The following is an 11031-nucleotide window of genomic DNA, read 5'->3' as shown; positions in this document are numbered from 1 at the left end:
CAAAAAAGGAGGAAATCCTGCCACATGACAAGGTGGATGAATCTGGAGGACATCATGCTAAATGACATAGCCAGGCACAGAATGACAAATACTGCATGACTCCACTTATATGAGGCATCTCAAATAAACTCATAGAAACAGAGAATACAATAGTTGTCACCAGGAGCTGTGGTGAGAGGGAAATGAAGGGTTGCTGTTCAATGGATATAAAGTTTCAGTTACACTAGGTTAATAGGTACTAGAGATCTGCTGTATAGCATTGTGCCTGTGGCCAACAATAATGTTATCTACTTAAAATTTTGTTAAGAAGGTAGACATCATGTTAAGCTTGTTAAGTGTTCTTACCACCAAAAAGGAGATGGGGCAGGAGGAAATGTTTGGAGGTGACAGATGTGCTTATTACCTTGATGGTGATGATGGTGTCGTGAGTGTACATACATCTCCTAACTCATTAAATTGTATACATTAAATATTTCCAGTTTTTTATTATATCTATCATACCTCAATGAAGTTGTGTGTGTGTGTGTGTGTGTGTGTGTGTGTGTGTGTGTGTGTTTAAGCAAAAGATAACATATGTTAACAGGATAATGTAATGCAAAATAATAGATTTGGAAATTCTTTCCCTTGTACCACCACTGCATTGGTAGGCAGAAATGGGATGTGTGGGGAGGGATGTAGTTGGGAAAATTTCCCAGAGAAGATGTTCAGGAAGAGACTTGAAGAGTGCACCCAGAATGCAAGCTTTAGAATGAGCTTGTCCAACCCTCAGCCCATGGGCCACGTGCAACCCAGGATGGCTTTGAGTATGGTTCAATACAAATTTGTAAACTTTCTTAAAACATGAGATTTTTTTGCAACCTTCTTTAAAGCTCATCAGCTATTGTTTGTGTTAGTGTATTTTATTTGTGGCCCAAGATGACTCTTCCAATGTGGCCCGGATTCAACAATGAGCTGCGTGCCTGTACTCCTAAAGCAGGGGTGCTCAACTGAACACACTGTTCAATTGATACTCCTGTTTTAAGGGCACTATTCTAGGCCATGGGGAATAAATCAGGGACTACCGATTTGGAGGGGTAAGTGGATACAATAGATGCAGCATCTGTAGAGAAAGGAGAGATAATGTATTAAGTAGTTCTGGGTAAATTGGCTCATCATCCAGAAAAAAAATACAATTATGCCTCTACCTCAAATCATATACAAAAATATATTTTACATGAATCAAACACTAAAGAGCAAAAAACAATCTTTAAACTGAGTCTTACCTCTTTGTCTAATAATTTTTAAGACTTTGAGACAGGGAAAGAGTTCTTAAGACAAAAAAATAAATCATCAAGGGAAATATTGATAGATTCGTTACACCAAAATTTAAAGTGTTTCCAAAAGTTAGACAAAGTCAAAAGACAATTAACCTAACATTATGAGCAAAGGTTGTAAACATACATGAAAAGCTGGATACCCACTCCTGTAAGTTAAGAAAATTAGTAACAATTAAGTACAATTAAGAAGATTAATAGGCAGGGCGCAGTGGCTCATACCTGTAATCCCAGCACTTTGGGAGGCTGAGATGGGCAGATCATGAGGTCAGGAGATCAAGACCATCTTGACCACATGGTGAAAACTCATCTCTACTAAAAATACAAAAATTAGCTGGGCATGGTGGCATGCCCCTGTAGTCTCAGCTACTCAGGAGGTTGAGACAGGAGAATTGCTTGAACTGGGGAGGCAGTGGCTGCACTCCAGCCTAAGCTAAAATAATCAAAAAACTAAGTAAAAGGACACCTTACTGACAAAAAATAAAAGACAAAACAACAGATACTGCAGACATTGAAGGGATATTAAAGAACTATCAGAAGCACTTTTATTCCAGTGAAGTTGAAAAAGATAACTTTACAGATGAAAATCAGTACAAGGAGAAATAAAAAATCCAAATAGCCCTTCATTGTTAAAAGAAATGAGAAGCTTTCTCATGAAAAATGTCTCTAGACCAAAATGAATCCTATCAAGCATTTTTAAAAGCTAATATCAAGTCAGGTGAGAAGCAAGCAGAGCTGGTATAGAGGCTTCTCCCAGAAGGGACTCAAGAGAGAAGGGTTAGCTATGGCATCCTTGATTAGAAAGCATTACCCAGTCCTGTAAGTTAAGATATCTAGCTTTGTTTTTGTGTGCCTATTACAGCTGGTCTGTGATGGAATTAACAGAGGATGCCAATAGCCATTATCATGGAGCTATCATTAAAGACAAATGAGGGCCAGTCGAGGTGGCTCTCACCTGTAATCCTAGCACTTTGGGAGGCGGAGGTGAGCAGATCACAAGGTCAGGAGTTCGAAACCAGCCTGACCAACATGATGAAATCCCATTTCTACTAAAAATACAAAAATTAGCCTGGCACGGTGGCATGTGCCTCTAATTCCAGCTACTTGGGAGGCTGAGGCAGGAGAATTGCTTGAACCCTGGAGACGGAGGTTGCAGTGAGCTGAGATCACACCACTGCACTCCAGCCTGGGCGACAGTGAGACTCCTTCTTTTAAAAAAAAAAAAAAAAGGACAAATGACATGGAGCCTAATGGAGCAGAGTGGGAGATGGAGTCTGGCTCCTGTGGTCCCTCAGTACTAGACAATGGACCCACTCAGAGGGAGATTTCAGCCAGAATGCCTAAAGAGAGGCCTGAAGAGTGAGCAACCCCCATGAGAATGGCAAATGGGCTTCCTTGCTACCTATTTTGTGAGGGGTGGTACTGAGTGTCAACTTGATTGGATTGAAGGATGCAAAGTATTGATCCTGGGTGTGTCTGGGAGGGTGTTGCCAAGGGAGATTAACATTTGAGTCAGTGGGCTGGGAAAGGCAGACCCAGCCTTAATTTGTGTGGGCACCATCTAATCAGCTGCCAGCAGGGCTAGAATATAAAGCAGGCAGAAAAATGTGAAAAGGCAGACTGCCCTAACCTCCCAACCTCCATCTTTCTCCCATGCTGGATACTTCCTGCCCTCGAACGTCAGACTCCAAGTTCTTCAGTTTAGGAACTAGGACTGGCTCTCTTTGGTCCTCAGGCTGCAGCCAGCCTATTGTAGAACCTTGTGATCATGTGAGTTAATTCTTAATAAATCCCCCTTTGTGTGTGTGTGTGTGTGTGTGTGTGTGTATATATACACACACATATATACATATGTGTGTGTGTATATATAGGTGTATGTATATGTATATATACACACACACACACACACAATTAGGCTCCATATGTGTGAATATGTGTGCGTGTGTGTGTGTGTGTGTGTGTGTGTGTGTGTGTGTATTCCATTAGTTCTGTCCCTCTAGAGAACCGAGACTAATATAGATTTTGGTATCGGAAGTCCATTAGATAAAAGTAAAGTGAGCAAACAGACCCTAGAACATTACTCAGTGCTTGTTGGGAGGCCTGGCAAAGGACAATTACCCAGAAAACTCTCCCAGCATTTCCAGGCTTCATGCATATCTGACAGCTAAATAGCAGCCAGAGAAGCGTTAATTAAAATAGCAACTACATAGCACTTTCACCCATCACACTGAGTGAAATTAAACATTCAGATAATGTCAAAAGCTGATGAGGATGTACAAACTAAAATTTTCATCTTCTAGTTGGAACATCAATCAGTATAGCATTTTGGAAAGCAATTTAGCAGTATTTAGTAAAATACAAAATGTATGCACCCACTGTAATAAGACTTCCAATTAAAACATGGCTAAATAAGAAGCCAGACACAGTGGCTCACACTGCAGTCCCAGCACTTCGGGGGGCTGAAGCAGGCAGATCACTTGAGGTCAGGAGTTCAAGACCAGCCTGGCCAACATGGTGAAACCCTATCTGTACTAAAAATACAAGAATTAGCTGCACTTCCTGGGTTCAAGCAATTCTTGGGCCTCAGCCTCCCGAGTAGCTGGGACTACTGGCATGAGCCACCATGCCCTACTAATTTTAAGGGTAATTAGTGACTCCAATTTCCAAGCCTTTCCAAGTTTTCATAAGGGGAATCAGAGTGTTTCTTATGGAACTTCTTCCTACTAGGCTAACATTTTAGGTTCCTCCATTTTGTTAACTCAGTTACCATTTGTCCATTTAATTTCCATCATCCAGAATTTTGTTGACATCGATCTTATTCTTCCATGTCTTCTTCCATTCCTTCTATCTATATTCTTGTCTTTTCAATTGTTTTATTGATTTGGCCACTGCACTCCAGCCTGGGCAACAGAGTGAGACTCTGTCTCAACAACAAAACAACAACAAAAATATAACTAAATAAGAATGTAACTTTGATCCCTGTAAAAACTCAATTATAATCAGGAAGCTCAGTAAGAAACAAGCTGATTCCCATTATGAAAACTTTGAAAGACTTGGAAATTGGAGTCATTATTTACCCTTAAAAACTGGTAAAGGGGGCCAAGTATAATGTCTTACACCTGTAATCCCAGGACTTTGGGAGGCTGAGGGTGAGGGGATCACCTGAGGTTAGGAGTTTGAGACCACCCTCACCAACATGGAGAAACCCTGTCTCTACTAAAAATACAAAATTAGCCAGGCATGGTGGCACATGCCTGTAATCCGAGCTACTCAGGAGGCTGAGGAAGGAGAAACACTTGAACCCAGGAGGCGGAGGTTGTGGTAAGCCGAGATTGCACTATTGTACTCCAGCCTAGGCGACAAGAACAAAACTCTGTCTCAAAACAACATTAACAACAATAACAGAACTGGTAAAGGGACTGGGGTGAAAAGAAGAGTTATTCATCAGCACTCATTATAAGAATCCATTATAATCAACACATCCCTCACCTAGGAACCAGAGGTTTACTTAGCCAGGATATCATCCTTCCCCAACTCTGGCAGCCATCGAGACAATGCATCTCCAGAAGTATTTTGAATTAAGCATATAAGATACAGTTGAAAGTGGGAGATAGGTGCTGTGGTAAAAAATGGGGTTTAAGTTTAAGTTTCATTACCAATGTTTAGAACCCCAATGCCTTTTAAACATTTGATTCCAAGGAGGAAGAGAACAGAGCAGTTCTGCTATGAATACTGATCCTTCATAAATGACATCATAAAAGAACAGACTCCCTGATGAAAGAGCAGATTCCTACTCTCTCATGCTACAATGAATCTCACCCATGCACATACAAATTTCAGTCCACATGATTGTGCCTCACTCTTACATGTGAACTATGAGAAGCTTGAAGGGAAGCTTCTAATGGGAAAGACATGGCTTTTATTTTATTTTTGAGACAGAGGGTTGCTCTGCCACCCAGACTGGGGTGCAGTGGCATGATCTCTGTCCACTGCAACCTCCATCTCCTGTATTAAAGTGATTCTCCTGCCTCAGCCTCCCAAGTAGCTGGGATTATAGCCGCCAGTCACTGAACCCAGCTATTTTTTGTATTTTTGGTAGAGATGGGGTTTCACCATGTTGGCCTCAGCCTCCCAAAGTGCTGGGATTACAGGTGGGAGCCATGATGCCCAGCCAAGACATGTTTGAAAATGCTACAAACCAGAAAAAAAAGGAAAACTCGAGGGAGGTAGATAATATGGAATGCTGAAGAAAACAATACTACCAGGAGAAATATAGTTAATTTCATGGAGTGATAAGCCACTGAAACCACACAATATGAATAGAATGCTATTTAAATAAATACATATTCTGAAGCAAAAACTGAGAGTACTGAAAGGGAAAAATAAGTATATTTGGAAATTTTAAAACAATTCTCAGAAACTGATAAAGTAAGCAAATAAATAAGGATATATAGAAAATTTTAACACCACTATCAACCAACTAGACTTGTTATTTACAGGATAGTTCACAAAACAACACAAAACGAACATAGAATACACATTATTTTCCTAGCTCACATAGAACATCCAAGAAGAACCATCTTCTAGGACCTAAAACATATTGCAATAAATTTTAAGGAACAGAAAAACTAGAAAGATTTTATTTTGTGAGCCAAAATACATACTTTTTAAAAATTATACTTTAATTTCTGGGGTACATGTGCACAATGTGCAGGTTTGGTACATATGTATGCATGTGCCGTGATGGTTTGCCACACCCATCAACCTGTCATCTACATTAGATATTTATCCTAATGCTATCCCTCCCCTAGTCCCCCATTCCCCAACAGGCCCCAGTATGTGATATTCCCCTCCCTGTGTCCACATGTTCTCATTGTTCAACTCCCAATTATGAGTGAGAAAAAGCAGTGTTTGGTTTTCTGTTCTTGTGTTAGATTGCTGAGAATTATAGTTTCCAGCTTCATCCATGTCCCTGCAAAGGACCTCAACTAATCCTTTTTATGGCTGCATAGTATTCCATGGTGTATACGTGCCACATTTTCTTTATCCAGTCTATCGTTGATGGGCAATTGAATTGGTTCCAAGTCTTTGCTGTTGTGAATAGTGCTGCAATAAACATATGTGTCTTTATAGTAGGATGATTTATAATCCTTTGGGTATATACCCAGTAATGAGATTGCTGGGTCAAATAATATTTCTGGTTCTAGATCCTTGAGGAATCACCACACTGTCTTCCACAATGGTTAAGCTAGTTTACACTCCCACCTACAGCGCAAAAGCATTCCTATTTCTCCACATCTTCTCCAGCATCTGTTGTTTTTTGACTTTTAATAATTGCCATTCTAATTCACATGAGATGAAATCTCACTGGGGTTTTGATTTGCATTTCTCGAATAACCAGTGATGATGAGCTTTTTTCATATGTTTGTTGGCTGCATAAATGTCTTCTTTTGCAAAGTGTCTGTTCGTATTCTTCACCCACTTTTTGATGAGGTTGTTTTTTTCTTTCTTGTAAATTTGTTTTTTATAGATTCTGGATATTAGCTCTTTGTCAGATGGATAGATTGCAAAAATTTTCTCCCATCCTGTAGGTTTTGGTATCAGGATGATTCTTGCCTCATAAAATGAGTTAGAGAGGAGTTCCTCTTTTTCTACTGTTTGGAATAGTTTCAGAAGGAATCATACCAGCTCCTCTTCATACCTCTGGTAGAATTCAGCTGTGAATCCATCCGATCTTGGACATTTTTTGGTTGGTAGGCTATTATTTACTGCCTCAGTTTCAGAACTTGTGATTTGTCTATTCAGGGATACAACTTTTTCCTGGTTTAGACTTGGGTGATATCCCCTTTATAATTTTTTATTAAGTCTATTTGATTCTTCTCTCTTCTTATTAATTTGGCTATTTTGTTGATCTTTTCAAAAAATCAGCTCCTGGATTCATTGATTTTTTTTGAAGGGCTTTTTGTATCTCTATCTCCTTCAATTATGCTCTGATCTTAGTTATTTTGTGTCTTCTCCTAGATTTTGAATTTGTTTGCTCTTGCTTCTCTAGTTCTTTTGTGATGTTACAGTGTTTATTTTAGGTCTTTCTTGCTTTCTCTTGTGGGCATTTAGTGCAATCAATTGCCCTCTAAAAACTGCTTTAGCTGTGTCCCTGAGATTCTGGCATGTTGTGTCTTTGTTCTCATTTGTTTCAAAGAACTTATTTATTTCTGCCTTCAATTCATTATCTACCCAGCAGTCACTCAGGAGCAGGTTGTTCAGTTTCCATGTAGTTGTGTGGTTTTGAGTGAATTTCTTAATCCTGAGTCCTAATTTGATTGCACTGTGGTCTGACTGTTATGATTTCCATTCTTTTCATTTGCTGAGGAGTGTTTTACTTCCAATTATGTGGTCAATTTTAGAATAAGTGTGATGTGGTGCTGAGAAGAATGTATGTTCTGTTGATTTGGGGTGGAGAGTTCTTAGCTGTCTGTTAGGTCTGCTTGATCCAGATCTGAGTTCAAGTCCTGGATATCCTTATTAATTTTCTGTCTCGTTGATCTGTGTAATATTGACAGTGGAGTGTTAAAGTCTCCCACTATTATTGTGTGAGAGTCTAAGTCTCTTTGTAGGTCATTTAGAACTTGCTTTATGAAATCTGGGTGCTCCTATACTGGGTGCATATATATTTAGGATAGTTAGCTCTTGTTGTTGCATTTATCCCTTTACCATTATGTAATGCCCTTCTTTGTCTCTTTTGATCTTTGTTGGTTTAAAGTCTGTTTTATCAGAGACTAGGATTGCAACCTTGCTTTTTTTGCTTTCCATTTGCTTGGGAAATAGTCCTCCATCCCTTTATTTTGAGCTTATGTGTGTCTTTGCACATGAGATGGGTCTCCTGAATACAGCACACTGATGGATCTTGACTCCTTATCCAATTTGCCAGTCTGCTTCTTTTAACTGGGGCATTTAGCTCATTTACATTGAAGTTTAATATTGTTAGTTGATGCAGTTTTTTAATTGTGTTGATAATCTTTGCAATTTGGTATGTTTTTGCAGTGGCTGGTAGTGGATGTTCCTTCCCATGTTTAGTGCTTCATTCAGGAGCCCTTGTAAGGCATGCCTGGTGGTGACAAAATCTCTCAGCATTTGTTTGTCTGTAAAGAATTTTATTTCTCCTTTGCTTATGAATTTTAGTTTAGCTGGATATGAAATTCTGGGTTGAAAATTCTTTTAAGAATGTTGAATATTGGCCACCATGCTTTTCTGGCTTGTAGGGTTTCTGCAGAGAGATGGGCTTCCCTGTGTGGGTAACCCAACCTTTCTCTCTGGCTGCCATTAACATTTTTTCCTTTATTTCAACCTTTGTTAATCTGAAGATTATGTGTCTTGGGATTGCAATTCTCGAGGAGTATCTTTGTGATGTTCTCTGTATTTCCTGAATTTTAATGTTGGCCTGTCTTGCTAAGCTGTGGAAGTTCTCCTGGAGAATGTCCTGAAGAATGTTTTCCAACTTGGTTCCATTCTTCTTGTCACTTTCAGGTACACCAATCAAATGTAGGTTTGGTCTTTTCACATAGTCCCGTATTTTTTGGAGGCTTGTTCGTTCCTTTTCATTCTTTTTTCTCTAATCTTGTCTTCATGCTTTATTTCATTAGGTTGATCTTGAATATCTGATATCCTTTCTTCTGCTTGATTGATTCAGCTATTGATACTTGTGTATGCTTCACAAAATTCTTGTGCTTTTTTTTTCAGCTTCATCAGGTCATTTATGTTCTTCTCTAAACTGGTTATTCTATTTAGCAATTCCTCTAGCCTTTTTTCAAGGTTCTTAGTTTCCTTACATTAGGTTAGAACACGCTCCTTTTAGCTTGAAGGAGTTTGTTATTATCCATCTTCTGAAGCCTGCTTCTGTCAATTCATTCTTCGTTCAGTTTTGTTGCCTTGCTGGCAAGGAGTTGTGATCCTTTGGAGGAAAAGAGGCATTCTGGTTTTTGGAATTTTCAGCCTTTTTGTGCTGGTTTCTCCCATCTTCATGGATTTATCTGTCTTTGATCTTTGATGTTGGTGACCTTTGGATGGGGTTTTGTGTGGATGTCCTTTTTGGTTGATGTTGATGCTATTCCCTTCCGTTTGTTAGTTCTCCTTTTAATAGTCAGGCCCCTCTGCTGCAGGTCTGCTGGAGTTTGATGTAGGTCTACTCCAGACCCTGTTTGCCTGAGTATCATCAGTGGAGGCTGCAGAACAGCAAAGATTGCTACCAATTCCTTCCTCTGGAAGCTTCGTCCCAGTGGGGCACCCACCAGATGGCAGCTGGAACTCTCCTGTATGAACTGTCTGTCAGCCCCTCCTAGGATTTGTCTCTCAGTCAGGAGACACAGGGGTCAGGGACCCACTTGAGGCAGCCTGACCCTTAGAGGACTTCAGCACTGTGCTGTGAGATCTGCTGCACAGAGCTGGCAGGCAGGGACGCTTAAGCCTGCTGAAGGTGTGCCCACAGCCACTCCTCCCCCAAGTGCTCTGTCCCAGGGAGATGGGAGTTTCATCTGTAAGCCCCTGACTGGGGCCACTGCCTTTTTTCAGAGATGTCCTCCCCAGAGAGGAGTAATCTAGAGAGGCAATCTGGCTACAGCAGCTTTGCTGAGCTATGGAGGGCTCTGCCCAGTTGGAACTTACCTGTGGCTTTTACCCTGTGAGAAGAAAACCACCTACTCAAGCTTCAGTAATGGTGGACTCCCCTCCCCCCACGAAGCTTGAGCATCCCAGGTCAACTTTATACTACTGTGCTGGCAGCAAGAATTTGAAGCCAGTGGATCATAGCTTGCTGGGCTCTGTGGGGGTGGGATCCACTGAGCTAGACCACTTGGCTCCCTGGCTTTAGCCCCCTTTCCAGGGTGTTGAACAGTTCTATTTCACTGGTATTCCAGCCCCATGGGGTATGAAAAAACTCCTGCAGCTAGCTCACTGTCTGCCCAAATGGCCACCCAATGTTGTGCTTGAAATTCAGGGCCCTGGTGGTGTAGGCACCCTAGGGCATCTCCTGGTCTGTGAGTTGTGAAGACCGTGGGAAAAGCACAGTGTCTGGGCTGGGGTGCACCTTTTCCCATGGCACGGTCCCTCATGGCTTCCCTTGGCTAGGGGAGCGAGCTCCTGGAACCCTTATGAGGCAACACCCCACCCTTCTTCGGCTCACCCTCCCTGTGCTGCGTCCATTATCTAACCAGTCCCTGTGAGATGAACTGGGTACCTCAGTTGGAAATGCAGAAATCACCCGCTATCTGTGTTGACCTCACTGGGAGCTGCAGACCAGAGCTGTTCCTACTAGGCCATCTTGCAAGTGTCTCAAAAAGTGAGTTTTTTAATGAACACTTTTCAAATTAAAAAAATACTGCTCAGGCAGGGTGTGGCGGCTGATGCCTGTAATCCCAGCACTTTCAGAGGCTGAGGATGGTGGATCACCTCAGGTTAGGAGTTAGGGACCAGCCTGGCCAACCAATTTCTTATCTTTTATGAGACAGAGTCTTGCTCTTTCACTCAGGCGTGATCTCAGCTCACTGCAACTTCTGTCTCCCAGGTTCAAGTGATTTTCCTTAGCCTCCCAAGTAGCCGGGACTACAGGCATGCAGCACAATGCCCAGCTAATTTTTTTTCTATTTTTAGTAGAGATGGAGTTTTTCCATGTTGCCCAGGATGGTCTTGAACTCCTGAGCTTGGGCAATCCATCTTCCTTGGCCTC

This window comes from Saimiri boliviensis, chromosome 3 (assembly GCF_048565385.1).
Source record: "Saimiri boliviensis isolate mSaiBol1 chromosome 3, mSaiBol1.pri, whole genome shotgun sequence".
NCBI classification, from domain to species: Eukaryota; Metazoa; Chordata; class Mammalia; order Primates; family Cebidae; genus Saimiri; species Saimiri boliviensis.
Note: the sequence above shows the minus strand (reverse complement) of the source record.